This window comes from Cryptomeria japonica, chromosome 10 (genome assembly GCF_030272615.1).
Source record: "Cryptomeria japonica chromosome 10, Sugi_1.0, whole genome shotgun sequence".
In the NCBI taxonomy this organism is placed as follows: domain Eukaryota; kingdom Viridiplantae; phylum Streptophyta; class Pinopsida; order Cupressales; family Cupressaceae; genus Cryptomeria; species Cryptomeria japonica.
This window is the reverse complement of record NC_081414.1, coordinates 133,160,011-133,182,125: the sequence shown is the minus strand read 5'-3', so window position 1 is coordinate 133,182,125 and position 22,115 is coordinate 133,160,011.

Sequence of the window (22,115 nt, the reverse complement as noted above, 5' to 3'; positions counted from 1 at the left end):
TTGTCATTGATGTCAACTGGTATTGCAGGTAGGCTACCGGTAGAGGTATGTCATCCGATATGATGAAGGCTTATCAAACGGTATGGTGAAAGACAAGTAGTTATTGAGAATTTCAGTGACTTCATTGGTATGAGGTGAGATGCATGTGTATGTGAGCATGTTGAGTGATAACCGATAGAGCTTAAACTGGTCTGGTGTTTGGCTGCCTATTTATGATGAAGAGGTAGAATGTTAAAGTAATCACAAACCATCAGAGGTAAAGATGTGCTACTGGTGTAGTGTGCACTACCGGTTAAGAAAGAGAAGAAGGTCTTATTGGTAAAGGCCTGTACCGGTATGAGTTTGTTGAAGGTTCAAGTAAAAACCGACTATGTGTTCATGAGCTAAGTGTATGATCATTGTGATGCCATGTGGAGCTGAGGTGGAAAACATGCAAAGGTCAGTGAAGTCTCCATCAACATGGTTGCTGAAATAGCTAGTCGACATTAATGAAATAGCCAAAAATCATGGGATTATAACTGACTGATGTGGCTCGAGGAAGAAAACTAACATAGGAAGATCAAGGAGTAGTTGGCACTTGGATTGGAGCAAACGAATTAGATTGCAAGAAGATTTTGAGAAGGAAACAAGTGAGCTTTTTATGAGTTGACAAATTTCAAGGTAGAAAATCATGTACGAGATTGCTATCTTTAGAAAGTATGCATTAGATAATGGAAAACATGCAAATATGCATTCCTTGAGTACATGTGATCGATCCAAGATAGGATGGATCAGATCTCATGCAGATTGTGTCAGGTAAAGGAAACCCTAACTGCCCCAAGTTTGAATTGATTCTTGGTGGGAAAGTTGAAGTTTAAATATGATGATTTGAGACTATGATTTTTGCTACTGTAGAGTGAAGACAAGTGTAAAATTATTGTCTGAGAGCCAAAGATATAAACACTTTAAGTGTTTATGAGCAAAGATCTGATTGATAAGGAGAAGCAGAGTAAACCGATGTAAGGAACAACCGGTGGAGTGTGCATTGAACACAAAGGTGACAAACCGGCATAAGCTATGCTTGATTAAGAGTGATCAAGTGTGAGTTGAAGGTAAAAAGATATTGTGAGAGGGGACTTAGAAAAGTGATTAGCAAATTCAAGTTGCAAAGTGAATGTAGAGTATATAGACCGGTAAGGCTGAAATCGATAGATGAGAATATTGTAAGGTTGCAAAACTTTATTTGCAATAGTGATTTCATTTCTATATCTGAGTTTTATATAGTTTTCACTAAGTTACAACTTAGTGCAGGGTTTGTAGCTCCTTTAGGTTATAGCCTATAAATTGTGCAGGGATTGGTGCTCCTTTGAGTTGGTGCTAATAAATCAGGGGCTGGTTCTCCTTGGGTTGGTGCCCTAAATATTGTAATTAGTGTTTTATTGTGAGGTTGGATTGGAGCAGAAGATCTCTAGTAGCTATTCTCATCGAGGTTTTTCCCACTTTGGGATTTCCTCATATATATCTGGTGTTATGTGTTGCATCTTTGTGTTAGGTCCTGGAGACAACTGAGAGGGGGGGTGAATCAGTTGTCAACTAATTTTTAAACCAAAAGATAACTTAACCACCTTAATTCTTAATACTGGTAAACCAGTTAAGTATGTCGGTAGACAGTGTTAACAGTTATTAGCTATACTGGTAAAGATTAATGCATGAAACATAAACACAAAGTCATCCACAACATATGACACCAATATTTGTACATGGAAACCCTGTAAGGGGAAAAACCACAGTGGGAAACCTTACCCACAATCAGATGATACTACTATAGATAGTAAGTGTACATAAATGGGGTCTACACATGCAGAAAGGGCAATAGCCTAGAGCTCACTGCTCAATCACAAAATGGGAGTCACACTGACTACGGTTGGATGGTTAAATCCAATAAGAATGTACTGCACAAAATAGCATCTTCATATGCTAGATTCAGTATCGGTGTAATGTTGATATGCTTTCACAAAAACCTAACTTCACCTTCAAATGATGTCTTCATGTATAGCTCTACTTAATCTCGCATATACCTTCACACAATTCTTTTTTGCATTCCACATTTGATCTTTTAATTAAGATCTTACATTTATACCATAACCTAAGACTAATTTTAGTAGGTTAGCTCTACAAGATATTACAATAAAAACATTTTACAAACAATATAATGTCCAATGCAATAACCTATTGAACATGTTGGCTTAATGTATTTACAACAATAATTAATCATTTCCTTATCATGCCATGCTGATCTGGAAAAGATAAACCTACCGGTGTAACCCTAGGTAACCCTGGACCTATTTGCCAGTAAAAGCAAATATGCAAATATGAATATACCAATGAACAAAACTCTAGGACAAGATGTCCAAAAGATGTCTTCGACATTACAAAGTGTCTTCCATATAATTCTCAGTGCCGGTGATCATTATATCCTGTCGGTGTACCATATACCAGTAACTGTGCAATAGTTACTTGCTTGCCGGTGAATGCTTCTGGATTTCCAAAGTGCTAGTGTTTTAGTAGGTGTTGACATCAATGACAAAACCATACCAAAATACCAACAATATCCCCCTTTGGCATTGATGGCAACACAAGATGGAAAAACCATCGAAGTGCCAAAACAAAAATGCCAAATACCAACAATCTCTAAAAAGATCATAACCAGAATACTGAGAGTAATAGTCTCTCCCAAACAACAATTTCTCCCCCTGGGAGCAACATGTGTTTTCCAAAGTTTCCATACCAATTTCTCCAAAAGATAATGTGTTTTTCCATAGATATCTCTCCCCTTTGACATCAAATGCCAAAGTTACAATAATACCAAGTTCATATACAAAATACCAACTACTCCCCCTGAGAAGTAGCTTCCTCATCAAAGACCGGAGTAAAATATTTGTCTGTTAATTTTGTCAGTTGATGACAATCATCAACTGTCTAAGTCTCTACCAGTGGTGGTATGACTCCAAGCTGATCTCTGGGATATTCAAAAGTCTCCTTAGGCAAAGGTTTTGTGAAAATATCTGCAAGTTGTTCTTTAGTGTTCACATAAACCAATTTTATCTCTTTTTCTTCAACTTTTTCCCTTAGAAAATTCAGTTTGATAGAAACATGTTTTGTTTTAGAATGTAGTATTGGATTCTTAGATATATCAATTGCTACAATGTTATCACAATATATGGTAATAGGTTCCTTGCATTTTGCCTTTATGTCTTTCAACATTTTCTTAAGCCATAGTACCTATGTATAGTTAGTTGTTGCTGCAACATATTCTCATTCTACTGTTGATAAAGATGTACAACTCTGTTTCTTACTCAACCAAGAAACTAATCTCTTTCCAAGAAAGAATGCTCCATTGGTGGTTCTTTTTCTATCATCCACATCTCCTGCCCAATTTGCATCTATGTATGCACATAATTCAAAGTTTTCATCTCTAGGATACCATAATCCAATATTTATAGTGCCTTGTAAGAACCAAAAAATCCTTTTTACTGTTGATTCATGATTTTATCTAGGATTGCTTTGAAATCTTGAAACAATACATACTGCATTCATAATATCAGGTCTAGTTTGTGTTAAATATAGTAAACCACCTATCATAGATTTGTATCTAGTTGGATTAAAAGGTGTAGATTCGTCCCTTTGAGATGATTTGTCATTTGTAGTCATACGCATGCTTATCGGTTTAGAATTCTCCATCCCAAATTTCTTTAGTAACTCTTTTAAGTATTTGGATTGACTCAAGAATATACCTTTGTCAGTTTGTGAAATCCGCAATCCTAAAAAGAATTTTATTTCTCCAATCATAGACATTTCAAATTCTTGTTGCATTTTAGTAGAAAGTTCCTTACATAAACCATCTTCTCCTCCAAAGATTATATCATCAACAAATACTTCTATAATCAAGATGTCATCATTAGTAATTTTGTAATATAAATTGTTGTCTGCATTTCCTTTAGTAAAACCAATCTTTAAAAGATACTTATCCAATCTTGCATACCAAGCTCTTGGGGCTTGTTTTAGTCTATACAGAGCTTTCCTTAATCTGCAAACCATATCATTGCCATCTGTCAAAGAAAATCCATCAGGTTGTTCAATGTATACTTCCTCTTCAAGATCTCCATTCAAAAATGAACATTTAATATCCATTTGATAAACTTTGTAGTTCTTGTGTACTGCAAAAGCCAAGAATAATCTGACTACCTCAATTCTAGCTACCGGTGCAAAGGTTTTATTGTAATCAACTCCTTCTTTCTGAGAATATCCCTTACACATTAGTCTTGATTTATTTCTGACAACCTTACCATCTTCATTATGTTTGTTTCTAAATACCCATTTGGTTCCAATTACATTTTTATCTTTAGGCCGGGGAACTAATGTCCAAGTGTTATTTTTCTCAATTTGTTCTAATTCTTCTTCCATAGCTTTAATCCAAAATTTATCTTCACATGCCTCATTAATAGATGATGGTTCTATTTGAGAAATAAGACATACCTCTTCATTTGCCAATCTTCCTCTTGTCATAACTAATTTAAATTTATTTCCAATTATTTGATCTTCAGAATGATTCAATCTTATATACCGGGGTGTCTTTGTTTGTTATTGTTCTTCAGTTATTATGGAATCCTCAGATGGTACCGGGGTAACTGGATCTTCATTCTGTACCAGTGGATTTGGTGTAGGTTCATTTGTCACAATTTCTATTGCTGGTTCAGAGTCTATATACCTTGAAGTTCCTCTGAATTATTCATCAATTTTTATATTTGTACTCTCAACAATTTTCTGCAATCTCTTGTTAAAACATCTATATGCCTTGCTCTTAGATGAATAACCAAGAAATGTTCCTTCATCACTTCTAGGATCAAATTTGCCAATATACTCATCTCTTCTAATATAACATTTACTTCCAAAAATTTAGAAATACTTAAGAGTAGGAGTATTACCAAACCATAGTTCATGACGGGTCTTACCAGTTTCACCTTTGATGTGAACTTTGTTGAATGTATAGACCGTTGTGTTGAGTGCTTCTCTCCAATACACATGTGGTAAATTTGCTTCTGATAACATACTTCTTGCTGTATCCAAGGTAGTTCTATTTTTCCTTTCAACAACTCCATTTTGTTGTGGTGTCCGAGGTGCTGATAGCTGTCTTCTGATTCCATTCACTTCACAAAATGTATTCCTTAGATGTGAATTCTCCTCCTTGATCTGATCTTAAACATTTGATTTTCTTACTGGTTTCATTTTCAACCATTGCTTTGAATAGTTTGAACTTTCCAAGTGCTTCATATTTTTCTCTAAGAAAAGTAACCCAACACATTCTAGAATAGTCATCAATGATTAGCATGAAATATCTATCACCTTGTAAGCTTTTAGTTCTAGCTGGACCACATAAATCAGTGTGAATCAAATCAAGAGCATTATTGGATTTTTATGGAATACTTTTGAAACTAGCTCTAACTTGTTTTCCAAATTGAGATTCCTTGCATATTGTATTCTGAGGTTTGACAATTTTAGGTAGATCTCTAACTACCTAAGAAGTACTGATCTTTACCATGCAATCAAAGTTTACATGATAGAGTCTCTTATGCCATAACAATCTTTCATCTATATGTGCAATCAAGCATGTCTTTTCATTGTTATTCAAATGAAAGATATTACCTCTAGTCTGATTACCAGTTGCAATTTCCAAACCAGTTCTATTCATGATTTTGCATTTTCCATTTTTAAATTTTAACTGAAATCCTTTCTCAACTAATTGACCAACACTTAAAATATTATGCTTTAATCCTTCAACATAGTAGACATTATCAGTGTTATGCTTACCATCAAGAGATAATGTACCCTTAACTTTGATTGAACAGGCTTTCACATCTCCAAATCTTACTAAACCTCCATTGTATTCTTGAAAGTTCAATAATTTACCTTTGTCTCCTATCATATGATGTGAGCATCCTGAGTCAATGATCCATTCATCCTTTATTTCAACTTTAGTTGCTAGGGCTTGTTCTACCAATTGAGCAGTAGGTGTTAGTTGATCTTCTATTATTGCAACAAAAACCCATCCATTGTCTGCTGGATCCTCATCAGAATCATCAGTCACACCTTCATCAGCAATGTAACAAGATTTGTCTTTGTTCTTCTTGAATCTGTATCTCTGATATTCAGAATTAGGCTTGTATGTCCTTCTAGCTTCTTCTCTTAGTCTAGCATGTCTATCAGGGCATCTCGAAGCCATATGACTAATCTTATTGCAGTTAAAACATTTAAAGGGTGCTTTACCTTCATACTTACTTCCAGTTGGACCTTTAGGCATTTTCCTTGAAAATAGTGCTTCAAGTTCTTCAAGTTCTTCATTTTCTTTCCTGCTTTCTTCAAGTTCTCTTGCATAAAAGGCTTTCCAATCAGATTTGTCAAATGATGGAGTAGATGATGTTGATGCTTTAAAGGCTAAATCTGTCTTTATGGTAGCAACATGGCTAAATTCTTCAATTTCAAAAGTTGAAAGTTTCCCAATCAATGTATCCCTAGTTACTGATGTATTAGGCATTGTTCTTAACTCATTTATAGCAGCAACCTTCATTTTATATGTCGGTGGCAATCGTCTTAAGATTTTTGAAACAATTTCATCCTCACTTAAGGTTCCTCCACAACATTTAATACCCAAAACAGTTTCATTTACTCTTTCCATAAAAGCATAAATCCTTTCATCTTCTTCCATTTTCAGATGTTCATGCCTGACTCGGAAGCTTTCAAGTTTTGCAATTTTGACTGTGGAATCTCCTTCATTCAGTGTTTCCAAATGATCCCAAATAGCTTTAGTAGTAGACCTATCTAATAATCCCATGATTTGTTGATCTAATAATGCGCTCAAAAGTGCTTCTCTTGCTTTTCAATCATTCTCCTCATCTTTAGCCAAGGTAGTTGGACTGGGCTGACCAACTACAGCAGTAGTGTAACCTTTCTTTGTAACTTCCTAGACATCTTTTCCAATGCAATTTAGATGTGTCTCCATTCTAATCTTCCATATGCCATAGTTGGTTCCATCAAGTTTAGGACTGTCCTTTCTGAAATAATTAGTAGACATTGGATCTCCTAAAGTTGTTAAACTTCTACAAAAGAGGACTTAGCTCTGATACCAATTGTTAGGTTCCGAAGACAACTGAGAGGGGGGGGGGTGAATCAGTTGTCAACTAATTTTTAAACTAAAAGATAACTTAACCACCTTAATGCTTAATACCGGTAAACTAGTTAAGTATGTTGGTAGACAGTGTTAACAATTATTAGCTATACCGGTAAAGATTAATGCATGAAACATAAACACAAAGTCATCCACAACATATGACACCAATATTTGTATGTGGAAACCCTATAAGTGGAAAAACCATGATGGGAAACCTTACCCACAATCATATGATACTACTATAGATAGTAAGTGTACATAAATGGGGTCTACACATGTAGAAAGGCCAACAGCCTAGAGCTCACTGCACAATCACAAAATGGGAGTCACACTGACTATGGTTGGATGGTTAAATCTAATAAGAATGTACTACACAAAATAGCATCTTCATATGCGGGATTCAGTACTAGTGTAATGTTGATATGCTTTCACAAAAACCTAACTTCACCTTCAAATGATGTCTTCGTGTATAGCTCTGCTTAATCTCGCATATACCTTCACACAATTCTTTTTCACATTCCACATTCAATCTTTTAATTAAGATCTTACATTTATACCATAACCTAAGACCAATTTTAGTAGGTTGGCTCTACAAGATATTACAATAAAAACATTTTACAAATAATATAATGTCCGATACAATAACTGATTGAACATGTCAGCTTAATGCATTTACAACAATAATTAATCATTTCCTTATCGTGTCATGCTGATCTAGAAAAGATAAACCTGCCGGTGTAACCCTAGGTAACCCTGGACCTATTTTCCAGTAAAAGAAAATATGCAAATATGAATATACCAATGAATAGAACTCTAGGACAAGATGTCCAAAAGATGTCTTCGACATTACCAAGTGTCTTCCACATAATTCTGAGTGTCGGTGATCATTATATCCTGCCGGTGTACCATATACTAGTAACTGTGCAATAGTTGCTTGCCAGTGAATGCTTCTGGATCTCCAAAGCGCTAGTGTTTTAGTAGGTGTTGACATCAATTACAAAACCATACCAAAATACCAACACTTTGTGCATGTAGTATATTAATGTTTTAGCAAATCCTCTCACACACCTTGTTAGCACTATTTGAGCGACCGGTTGGCACTTAGTTTGTTTTATACATTACCGGTATCTCCTTGTTGAAGAAAAAGAGCTAAAATCACTTATTCACCCCCCTCTTAGTGATCTATTGTGTCCAATACACATTTTCTATATTTAGAAAACATGGCTAACTGATCATCGACCTGCTTCTGTCAGTCATATTAAAAATATCTCTTGGTTGCCACACCAAATCTGATCTTCATCAGGACATCTTGCATAGATCATTGCAACACAAACGTCAACCTTCTGATCTGCCTCAAGCCACATCTTTCTACTTTCGACCCATGATTTTCGCAACCGACATTAATGTTGACCAACTACCTCACCAACAATGCACAATCCATTTGTAACTTCATGTTTGACACCTGGACTCTACGTGGTGTCTCTATCGACATGCACCTTAACTTAGTCACCTATGTCAATTTAGACTCTGTCACTGACCACAACACACAATCAGTGTATACTTTATACAACTGATCCTTCTTACCTTACCGGTGATGTACTAATCGGTTAATCCTCAAACCATGCAGTTACCTGTTCTGTCAATGGAACAAATTAACCTAGTCACCAACCTTGTCAATCCACAGCATGCTCATCTTCATCAGATAGGAGTCTTTCACTTCTACACTTTGCTTGCTTACCAATTGACATACTTACCGATAACCACCTTGATGACACCATGCCATCAATCTTCAATTGTCTCCATCAGCATTCTAGTTGCACTCTTTATCTACAATGTTGAACCTTTCCTTCTTCTTAATTAGACTGATTCTCCTCTCAACTGGTTTGTCAAAGTGACAAACTTATCCTTCCTTTTCTATACCGGTAACACATCATGCTTTCTCTTGCTGATCCAGTGCACATCTTCAATCAAGCACATATGATCCGGTTGGGAACATTCTTTGTCAGTCTTCTCTTCATCATGTGACACCATCTTTATCGGGTGGGAGTCCTGTTGTTTCACATCCAAACATCCAAGTGTATACCAGTTGTATGCACATTCTTTATGGATCCTCCTTGCTTTCTTACTAGTCACATGCTTACTAGTCAAGGCAACCATACACTACCAACACATCACTCCCTATTTGTCATTCCATATCGATCTCCAGCCCTTACTCACCAGTTAACTCCATCTTGTAATATGTCGGTTGATATCCCATGACCACAAAACTAGTTGACATCAATGACAACAATACCAACAATATCTCATACTAGTTGTCATGCTATACCGGTTGACATCAATGATAACACAATGCCAACAATACATCTCTATCAAAATAACATTGTGACTCCTGTCTTTGAAATTTTGTTGTTTCAATAGGATCCCAAAAGTTTCGATCCATGCCTATCCTTCAACTCTTTTATCTTCAAAAGTATCAAACGGATCCCATTCAGATTCATATGAAGCTAAAGAATCCTGTTCATATTCACGTGAATCTTGCTGGGTGAATATTTTTTCACTAGTGTACAAAAGACAAAATATATGTTTTGTACATAGCTATGCTAAGACAAAGTCTTTCCTCTCATCAAGGGGACATTCCCTATTGGAAATTTGGGTATTACAACAACTTATGTAAAACAAAAATTCGGGTGTAAGTTTAGGGCATGAAATTCTCTTTTTTCAGAATTAATGTATTCTCCCTTCACTTAGTGATATTTCTTACAACTAAATAAACTTAACCACTAAACTAAACTTCTTGACAAAGATACTAAGATACTCAATATTTAGACAACCTTTTAAGCCCAAAGGCTTACATAAGTACAACTGCTTAAATCATCACTATTTCAACTTAAATCTCAACTTTTAGCTCAAAGTCTCCAAGATGTGATCAAAGATTCCTAAAACTACAAGTAATTTGCAGCAATACAAATCTTCCTATGCAATTACTTAATTATTAGAAGATTTCCCAAATATGTAGATAACACAAAGTCTATTTCCACAATAAGAAAGCTCTTTCATAAACCTTCACAATTTCACCAAAAGATTCAAGATCGTAAGGAATGATTATGAGAACTAAACATAAGAATGATTCCAATCACAATCATAATCTTTAGTCCAACATAAAGTTTGGAAACTAGCAGATTGCTATCTTTATTTCCTTGAATCAACTTTTACATCAAAAGTATAAAGTCTTAATTGAGATAAAAATTTGGCAGTTTTGCTAAGCATAAAAAAGATAAATATGTACAAATGTGGGAATAGTTGACTGATTCAACTGCACAATACCATTTGACTACAACTACTTCATCAAATGAAAATGCAACTGCAAGAAAATTTACAATGAGTAAGAATCCAACTACATGAAAACAAAGTTGTAGACACCTAAAAATGGTCAACACTTGCGGAATCGTACTTTAACATTTGTGCATTGCCTTATTTTAGGGTTTTTGCATCGCATTAACATTTCTTCTATGTTGAGCACTTGATCTTTATCATTTGCAAGCATCGAGTTCTTCTTCTGCATTCCTCATTTTTCTCGCTTTCAAATTAGGTCTTGTCGATAGCAATTTTCAGTCATGATTCGTCATCAATCCTTGTCCTCTTGTCAATCTCTTCAATTTTGCGATCGATTTGTCATCGATCCTTGTCCTCTTCAATCATGTCAATTGGCGCATATCAATTTGGTCTCTTTATCAATATTGGTCAATTTGTCAACCAATTTCAATTGTTTATCAATCAAATCATTTATCAAGTCAGAATCATGATCAAATCGAATCGATATCAATTATCCTTTGTCAAGACCTAATTGTCATCCTTGCATTTTCTAATTCATCTTCTAAGGTTTTATGATTTATTCATTTAATCTTGTTTGGCATTTTTCCTCTAGGTTAAATAATTTATTTATTTATCCTAAGTCTTCTTGTCACAATTAAATATTTATTTAATTGGCTAATTAATTCCCTCTCTTTTTGTGAATTAATTGATGAATGAAAAATTGTTAATCAATTCACTAAATTCCTATTTCATCAATTTCTTAATTCCTAATTTTCCTCTTTTTCCAATTTTCTAATTTTCTAATTTCTAATTCAATTTCCTCCTATTTTTCTCCTAATTTCATGGGAATGACATTTCAATTTGTCATAATTTTTCATAATTTGTCATAAATTATCAATCAATCAATTTTGCATAGAAAGTGCATAATTTGTCATAATTTGTCATAATTTGTCATATTGATTTGCAATTTCCATTTGAATTGAATCATGCTAATTTGATCATCTCTCCAATCTGTCTATAAATTGGATGAATTTCTTCAATCTCAATCTAATAATCATATGATCTAATAATCAAATTATTGAATTTCTAATCACTTTGTCAAATCAATCACACTTCGAGTACTCTTGCGCCAATATCTTATTTACTTGCTTTCATCTCATGTGTGTGCATTTGAAGGTGAGATCCACAAACAAAGGCTATTTGGAGAAGAAAGAAGGACAATGGAGTTGCATGAAGGAGACATTCGAATCTACATCTGGTTTGCTTAGTCTTTAGTTTTGAATGTTTTGCTTTTCATGTCTCTATTGAGTGTGTTAGGATTGATCATTGCAATCTGCTTTTGTGATTGAGCTACTATTGATATTTGCTTTGATGATTTCCGATTTCCTAGCTACATTAATTGGTGAACCTGACGTGAACACTAACCATCTAACCCCTTAACTATGTTTTTGAGTGCTTTTGAGTTGATTTGCAGGTCAAAAAACCCAAAAATAGGGTAGTGCAGGGTTTTCTGGGGACTTCTGCGCCTATGTGAGACAACCTGCGCCTGTGTCAAGCAACCTGTGCCTATGTTAAAGACATTTTGCACCTATGTCATGACTTCTACGCCTGTGTCATGACTTCTGCGCCTGTGTAAAGTCCAGAAACAGAGGTAAAAATGCAGTGTTTTACTTGAAAATTGTTTGTTTTGCATTTTGTTTTCTGCTTTTTGGTTTTTGGTACTAATTCTTGTGCAGAACCTTGGCATACGCATGAAAAAGGAAATAAATGAAACTACTAACACATTTTGTGCAGGTTCGATAGTCAAAGACTAAGCATATCAAACTTTTGACTTGGGTTTTGCAGGTTGCCTTGGACTACAACTAAACTTTGTGTTTGCAATTAATTTTTAGGCACCTAGTGATTTCTAAATAGGATGGAATGAATCTATGCTTGATTTGATTGTTGAGTTTGACATTGGAGTAGGAGAGTATGCTCTCATCCTTTTTAGGGTGATCAGAAATCTAGATCTTCAATACCACGCTCATGTCTTTGATTGTTTGTCACCCTTAGAGGGCCTGCCTTCCCGACCATTTGCTTTTGCAAGCAAGTGATAAGTGTGAGAAGGGAACGACCCAAAGTGAGTATGGCTAGAATACCTTGGCATTCCAACTCACTATAAAAAAATACCCGATGAGTGAAAGCTTTGAAGGAAGGGTTACGTGGGAATTGTAGTTACTTGGGAAGTGATGACCCTTGAACTCTTTCTCATATCAACATCTAAGTAGGGCCTCACGGTCTAAATCATGCTTGCGTGACTACATTTGTTTGGTATCTTGATGGGCTTAATGTCTCAATCACGCTTGCGTGACATCAAGGAGTAATGCTTAACAGAAATCCTGACTAAACACCTTGTATTTAGAAGCCAAAAACCCTTCTAGTTGCTTGAGAAGGTCAAGTTCGGATACTTGGAAGAGATACTAAGTTTTCCATGGGGAGATTTCCATGGGGACTGATGCTTGGCTGCCCTGAGAAGTGAGTGTCGTGGAGGGGAGCCCGTGGGGTCAAGCATCTATGTATTCTCCTTGAATCCCATAATGAGTCTACCTCTCAAGTACCTAATGTCCTTGCCTACCATAAGAAATGTGTGAATGAGCATGATTGTCTTGAGTCTATGTTAAAATATCTTGTCTTCTTTACTTGTCAAAAGTTGAATTGCATCTCATTTAAAAAACAAGGCAAATTGATTCAAAACAAGGTCAAACACAAGAACATTTCATCCAACAAAGTTCAAAACATCTTCAAACATGGTTGTCAAACATTTTTCAAAATCTTGTCTCAACATTCATTTCACCTAGATTTAGGTTCATCCTAGGTTTGTATTTTGCAAAGTCATTGTCAAGTACCAAGGTTAGGTTTCACCTAAGTCATACTCCTTTGCATATCAATAAGAGTCATCCATTTGCATGTGTCCTCTTGCATTAGAGTAATACCATTGTCATACTTTGCATACCCTAAGTCTCTTCATTAAGTTTAGGTTATTATCATATCATATTAAGGTCATTTGCATAGTAATTGTCCCTTTGCATATAGTCTCAAAAACTAGGTTTTGTCATACTTGAGTAATCCAAATCTTTGATAACCCTAAGTCATTGTTAAGAAGTCTAGACCTTGTCAAACCTTTTCTTTTTATGTCATTATTGTCATTTAGTCAAACCTAGCTTAGTATCCAAGCATATAGGGAAGACTTTGTCATTTGTCCTTTTGTCACTTGGTCCTTTTGTCCTTTGAGGTCTAGACATCATTTCAATTTCCTAAGGGTCTCTTTTAGATTTGCATTCCAAAAAGTTTGTCAAAATCTTGAAAAACAACCAAAAACATAGGTTGCATTCTTTCCATAGGTTGCATTCTCATTCATTTAGTCTGCATTTGGTTGCATATCATATATTGTCCTTGAAAAATCCCAAATTCCATTGCATAGTGACATGTCTATTGAAACAAGGTTCCAAGAACCAATGATGCAACAAAGTTTGACGTATCAACCGACAATGCAATCGAATTTTAATCCAAGGCAATCACAATTATATCCAACCCAACAACAAGGCAATGTCGATCAAACTTTTTATGATGAAACAAGTCTCCAAATACAAAAACTAGAGGAGAAACTAGCTCAAGAAAATGAGATTTTGGAACAAAGAGTGAAAAACATTGAGAAGAATAGATCACAAATGTCCAAAGTGTTTCAAAAATTTCCAAGTCAAAATCCAAAGATTGAGCCAATTGATGTAAGATCTCTTCTTGAACGATCAGACATACCAGCTCTCCTCTCCCAAATAGAGATGATGAAACAATTTCAAGAAAAGAGACAGCATCAATTTCAACATTATGTACCTCCACAACAAGAACAAGAAGGTGTTTACTATCAATCAGATTTTCAACCAACACAACCAATGGTCCAATTTCAACAATATGTCCAACCAACTATACAATGTCCACAACTAGTTCAACCAATGGTGGAATATCAACAAGTTCAATCAACATATCAATGTCAACAACCACAACCAAACATTCAAAAACAAAGGTTGCAACACACACCAAGCCAAATTTTGAACATGTCAAACCAATTTGATCAACATCTAGTTCGAAATCAAAACATGACATCAGACCAAAACCAAATTCTTTCCAAACAAGTTCAAATTCCAGATACAACTATGTCAAAACCTCGAAAGAAAGGTGGCTTTATTGCAATGCTCTTAAGGAAACTACCAAGTGAGTTCTTTGAAGAAGATCAAGATAATACAATTCTGTCTAGCAATGCCTCATCCCCCCGCAAACAAATTGACTCTCCAGTGGCATCTATCCCTACACCTTTAGAAGTTTCACAAGAACCTTCCATATTGTCCTCATCAAACAATACACCCAAGGACGCAATTACCCAAGGGCTATCCATAATTGATTGCCAAGATAATCCAATTCATGATGCACATCCTTGTCATGTTTTATAAATACAAGACCCAATGCCACCATGCACTTTATTGTCATTACCTATTTTAGAGGACCCCATTCAAAGTCCCTCTTCCTCATGTTCAAGCATTGATTCCTTGCCAGAATCCATCACAAATGTTCAAAGTGCATCCCCTTCATGCCAAATCATTGATTCCTTGTCAGAATCCTCCATGCATATCCAAAGTCCAACCTCATGTCAAGAGGATAATTTAGAGCATGAAGAAATGTGTCTTAAAACAGATCAAGATCAAGATCCTGAAACCTTATCATCCCATCTAATTGTTGACCAGGACCCCATGTTCCCAGACACTCATGATGATTCCCCTATTCTTGTCCATCCTATCCAAAGTCCTATTGACACTCCATTCCCCGAGCAAGATCAAGATATCCCAGTTCATCCAATCCCAAATGATCCCCTTCCATTCCAAGAACACAATGTCCTTTCAAATCCCATTGACATTCCACTTCCTGAGAAAAATCAAGATATTCCTCCCATCCTTTCCGATGATCCCATTAAAATTCAAGAGAAAAGCACCTTTAAAGAGGATTCCAATGATCTTCCTCCTTTTCAAGATCAAATTATTCCTTTAAATCCTCCACAAGATCCTTTTGTTCCTCCATCTCCACATCCTAATCCAGCATATCCACTCCAAGATCACATTTCTTTTGAGGATCCCATTATTTCTCCCATTCCATCTCTTGAAGAGCCTGTCATTGAACCATGTCCACTACACAATCCTAGTCCCCCACATGATCCTAATCCCCCTCATGATTCTAACATGTCAGTGCAAGATGTTCATGAACCCTCAATATGCATAATGGGTTCTTCCACTTTGGTGCAATCCGATCCACTTCAAGATCTCATTATTTCTCTCATATCATATCCACCTCATAATGGACTCGCGTCTTCTTCCCAAAGAAAAGAGTATCCTACAAGTCAAGATATTCATAAAGGAAAAGGAATAGACCTTCATGAGAAAGAATCCCTTCATGTTAAATAAAATATTAAGGGTCACGTCTACACAACTCACTCTCAAGATGTTGGTATCCCTCCATCAAAATCCAAACATATCCCTTCCCCATCATACTTTCCATCCATCTTAGGTCCTTATATTCCTTCATCCTCTATGCAAGGTCAGAAAAGGCACACATCCTTGAGTAAATTTCATCAATCCAAAAGAAGTACATTTCATTCATATCCATCCATGCATTCATTTCCCCCTCCAAGCAATTTGGATGCCAAGTATAAAAGTCATAAGTCTAGAAATCCACATGTATTCAAGGATCAACATGTCCAATATAATTGACATATCAAAACAAAGAAAAATATGATCTATAAAGAAAAGGAAAAATCCAAAAAGTCACAAAGGCCCATTGCTCAAAAACAAAAGTTAGAATCTATATGGGTTCCTAAATCCCTTGTGCAAGCAATGCACTCCAAGGAACCACAAAAGCATGAAAAATCAAAAACCATGTGGATCCCTAAGCGGCTTCTTGAAGCACAAAAGCCTAAAGAAACATCCAAATTGGCATCTACAATTTCTATTCCTCCATCCAAACATTCCAAGTCTATTCCTCCATCACCTTCTTTATCCATTTTGGGCCCTTATGTCCCAAAATCCATAGCCTTTCCTTTGTCAAAATCTCAATATCTGAAATATGTCTTTCCTCCATCAGTCCATCACCCCTCAAGGTGTGTGCTAATGTTGATCTTGCCTTCATTTCCATCCTCTGAAGCCCAATTCTTCCAATACCCTATCCATTATCCAATTCATATTTTCCATCCTTCGATCCCTTTGGTCCAATCCTTTACATAAATCCTTGCCTTAGTTTCATCTTATTTTCCATGTCCTTATCCTACCAACGTCTTTGAGCATACTTTTAAAGGTCATGGTCCATTTTTTTTTTCAAGGCTACTATCCAAGCAAAAAGATGCTTGAGTCCTTCTTCCATCCCCTAGCATTTGTCCATCTTCTCTTGAAAAAGTCAAAATACAAAAAAAAAAAAAAGTGAAAAAGAATAAGACAAAAGGAAAAAAGTAAAGAAAAAATAATTCGTCCACTGGTGAAAACCTGGCAAACAGGCGCCTTGGGCAAGTACCATGATGAAAACCTGGCAAACAGGCGTCATGCGTAATTTATGAACTTCTTGCACACCACACTTGGGGGCAGGTTTCCTCCTTCATATCCTATTGCCCTTCATTATCCTATCATACCATGTCATACTCCAAGTTCTACAGTCTGCATAGTATAATCTCCAGGTTGAATATTATCTTAATTATTGTCTGAAGATGGCACCATAACCTCAACATATTTCCCTTTGGTAGTACGATCCACCAACACCTAAGAAACATTCTTTGGTTATTTAGTACTTTTGGATTTAGGAGGAGCCAACTGTTCAAAATCAAATTCATCTGGTGAAATTACATGTTTCTTCCTTTTGGGTGCTACTACATCCATCCATGGTGGTAATTTTGTGTTAGTGGATGGAGTTGTGGCCTCCTTCTGAATATCAACTGGTATCTGAGGAACAATCTAAATTGAAGTTGTAGTGGTTGTAGATGGAATTGTTGGTATCAAGGTTGTGGTAACCAATGGTGTTTCTATTGATGGAGCAGTAGTAGCCATTGTTGATGCCTCCTTGGAAACAACTATGTTTGCAATTGTGGATGATGTATTATTGGCAACAATGGTCCTCATGCTAGGTGGAGATTCAACCATGATTGTTATGGAAGGTAGGGTCACCAACTATTGCTATGCAATTACTTGTTCCATAGATTTAGTAAAGTCCAAAATTGAAGACTCGATATTGGATGTGGGAACATCATCAAAACTAGATAGACTAGATAATATAACATATTGTTGATCACCCTCCTGGCGTGGTACTTCTGTATTCAACCCTTCATCATCATATTCTTCTTCCTCTTGATGTGAATCTTTTTCAATAGAATGAATGATAACTTGTGTAGGAGTTGATACTTGTGAAGTGGTAGGAGTATGACTCTCACCTTCATGAGTTGGTTCTTCAACCCGCATTTCCTCTTCATGAGGAATTTCTCCTTATTCTTTTTCTTTTTCTTTCTTAGCCTCTTTAATAGCTTGCTGCTCAGGCTCCTCTATTTTTGTCACTTGTATAGCTAAAGAAGATTCACCTTTCTTCGACCCTTTAATAGTGAATTTGATTTTAGGTCATTTTCCCATGGATTGTGTCAAAGGGATTGATGGAGGTGCTTGTACATCTACTTTGATTTTGGTCCTCAATTCAACTATTTTACCAATTGGACCATCACTATTATCATCATCCCTAGAGCTGGCAAGAAGCTGCTTCATTCTGATCTTCTTCCTCAATAACCATGCATTAGTATTGGCCAAAATAGGGGCAATTCTTTGAGTAATGGACTTACTTTACTGTTTTGACCATTAAATGGGCGACAATGGAGAATCAACCATTTTCCTTTCAAAATAGACCGGATCCACTATATCATTGGTATCCTCCATTGTCATCAAGATTTTAGCTAAATCAAGATTTTCAATTTGTTCCAGGGTGAGACGACTAAAATCCATTCTCCTCACATCTTCACCATTTTCATAGTCTACCCAAACATCTTCGAGCCAATATAAATGAGTATAGATCCTCTTAATTTTTTTCTTCATTCCACTAAAATCAAAATTATTATGAGTCTTGAACCTCCTCATGGTGTTCCATTGCATTTCTTCTTCCATATTTTTGGCCTTTGGGTTGGTCATTACTGAATATCAGCCAATGGCTTTTGGAAATTTTAAGCTAGTCTTATGAGCTTGTGACTTCTTTTCATGCACATGGATAAATTGCCGACATAAATCCATGAGGACAATCTTATCAGATGGATATCTTGGCAAAATGAAAGGTTCAATTGTGAAACATCCTATGCGGATGTAGGTGAATGTAGGAAATTGGAGAAAGACACAACCAAAATGAGAAACCCTATTGTACATTGCTTCTGAAACTCTTTTCTTCTATAAGTCCTTACCAAACATACACTTCCATACAGTAAAGAAGGCATCATTGAACCTTCTGAAATGAATTCCTTGATTCTTGATGGTGAGCTGGTCATAATAGTTCCAAACATGAACCAACCTCCTGTTGCTATTTGTAGACAAACATGGATATTGCTCATAGAGGCGACTGCATACACAAGGTATGAGGTCATATAGAACTTCAATGTTGGTTTGACCTCGTTCAATTGTGCACAAAGTGCATCACTAATCTACTCACCCCAATCTATCTTGGTATTCTCTTTCTTGATTATGCTCATATAGTAGCACATCCAGTTTTGAAAGTAATGAGAATATTTATAACCTTTCACTCGTGCCAACATAGTAACCATATCATTATACTCTTCATTAAAATCACTTCTATGAAAGTATTTTGGCCATCTTGTAGTAATGAAACCTCTAACTGAAGATAGGAAAACTGTACTGATCATTTTCTTACACTTTGCTTCATTCTTCTCGTAATACTCTTGAGCATTTTCTTTGGTTATATCTGCTACTTCTTCCACTGCTGAACCTTTAAACACATTGTTGAAGAAAACACTGTCTAATGTCATGACGACATTGTAATTACTATCCTTCACCTTCCTGGTATGTGGATCAATATGATCTGCTACTGCAAGTAAAAAATCTAGATCATGGGCTGCTACTGGGAAAGAAGCATACTTGTGCAACTCCGACCTGATTAGGTTTGACATATGTGAGGGGGATTTCTCAACTCGATCAATGAACTCCTACATGTCCACATGACCGATTTCTGTATCCTTTATCTCTTTAACATTATAGTCAACTGAGCTTTCTGAAAACATGTTCAAGTATTTATCATACTTGTACTTCATTTTTCACAGATGGCTTGCTTGGTGAGGAATCTAATTGACTTGAAGAAGGCTCTGATTTTCCTTGAGCAGGCTTTGATATTTGCAAAGTGCTGCATTCAACACCAAGGATTAGTGTTTTGAAAATTATCATCATCAGAAGAGCAAATTTTATCAGTTGGAACAATAATCCGAAGCTAAGTTGGACTTAGGGAAAACTAAACAAAAACTTGTAGATCGGACTTTAAAGTTTGATCGGCAAGTTAGAAACCAAAATTTGCACATCAAACTTTAAAGTTCAATGTGCAAGGAAAGAACATCAAAATTCGCATATCAGACTTTAAAGTCCGGTGTGCAAGTGGGAAGAACAATCCTCGTAGGTCTGACTTTAAAGTCCAACCTGCAAGTTAGAAACTTGCGAGGTAGATGACATGTCAAGATTTAAACCCGACCTGTTAGCTGGAAAAGATACAAAGGTTGACAAGTCAGGTTTTAAAACCTGACATGTCATTTGGGAGGAAAACGATTTTCTAACATATCGGATTTTAAAGTCCAATATGTTAACAAGGGAAGATCATACATCACTAACATATCGGACTTTAAAACCCAATATCTTAGTAGGGGAAAAATGAAAATTGCTAACATGTCGGGTTTTAAAGCCCAATATATTAGTTGGAAAAACATACATCTCTTGTATGTCCGATTTTAAAATTCGACATGCAAGAAGGGATAAACGAATCAAGGAAAAAGGGCATCCCTTGCATGTTAGGGTTTGAAACCCAACATGTGAGGATAAAGGGGAAAAAAAGGAGATTAGGGCATTTGGATTCAAAATCCTAACATGCCCTAATCTACAACAAAACAAACAAAAAACCTAATGCACACGAAAAATAAAAAAATGCAGAAAGAACATACCCAAAGAAAAAGATCGACTCTTTGATGAAGAATTCACAAAAATAATCACCAATCATGAGCCAAAATTCGCAAAATGTGAATAGCAGACAAGAGGGGAGCCAAGAAGAGACAAAGATGCGAAGAGAATGACTAAAAATAACAAAAAAAATATTTTAAAATTGTAAAAAACCTTGATTAAAGAAAACACAGACTACAATAAATGTATTTTAGGTTGGACTTTAAAGCCCAACCTGTCAGTCATAGACAAAAGGGAAAACTGGCACATTTGACTTTAAAGTCCGATGTGCTAACATGACTCACTGTAGGTTGGACTTTAAAGTTTGACCTATCAGTCAAAACATAAAAACTCTCTAACTTCTAAATGACCAAACATAAAGACAAAAGACGAAAAGAGACTAATTGACAAGGTTGATTAATCTTTCCCGAAGCCCATGAGGTACAAAAAACCCATTTTCGTAGGGTTGCCTCATGATTTCAGCCATGCTGAAATTGAGGACAAGAGATGGCTCTGACTGGGGAACAAGCTTCACCACTTGAAGATTGTAGAATCTAGAACTCTGAGTACCTATATCCATTAGGCCATAGAGTTAGGTGACAAAAAGACATAAAAGAAAAACTAAATAAATATTTTTCAATATGTACAACTTTGTTTCTACATTTCTCTTTATTGAGTAAAGAGATTCAAGTGTTCTCTAGTATGAGTTAATTAGAACGGGGTACCATCAGCATACTTGAGCAAGTAACTATGCTCGCCACATACTTCATGAATAGTGAAGGGGCCTCTCCATAAGGAATAAAATTTACCATGCACACCCTTTGGTTCCCTCCTCTTGTCCCATAACGAGACTTGATCACAACCTGTGAACTCACGAGAAGTTGCCTTCTTGTCAAATAACACCTTCACTTGGATTTGGTGTGTAGCGATTCTATCCACCACCTCTACCCTTGTTTCCTCCAACTGAGAAAGATACATAATCCACTTATCAAGTGAACCTTGGTAAGTTTCATCTTCAACGACCTTGACAAGCTTCAATGTTGGAAGTTCCAAAGTGATAGGAATCTCGACATTCAATCCATACAAAAGCTGGAAAGGTGACATGACATTTGATGTTTTTGGAGTTATACGATCCACCCATAGCGTATCATAGAGAGCCTTGTGCCAAGTCTGCTATCTCTCATCAATAAGCTTCCTGATAATTGTAACCAGGTTCTTATTGCTTGAATCAACCTGATCATTTCCTTGTGGATAATAGTCAGATGAGTGTGAAAGGGTAATACCATAATTGAAACAAAATTCAATGATCTCATAAGATGAAAAGTGGCCAATAGTATCTTGTGCACAAAATTTTGTGT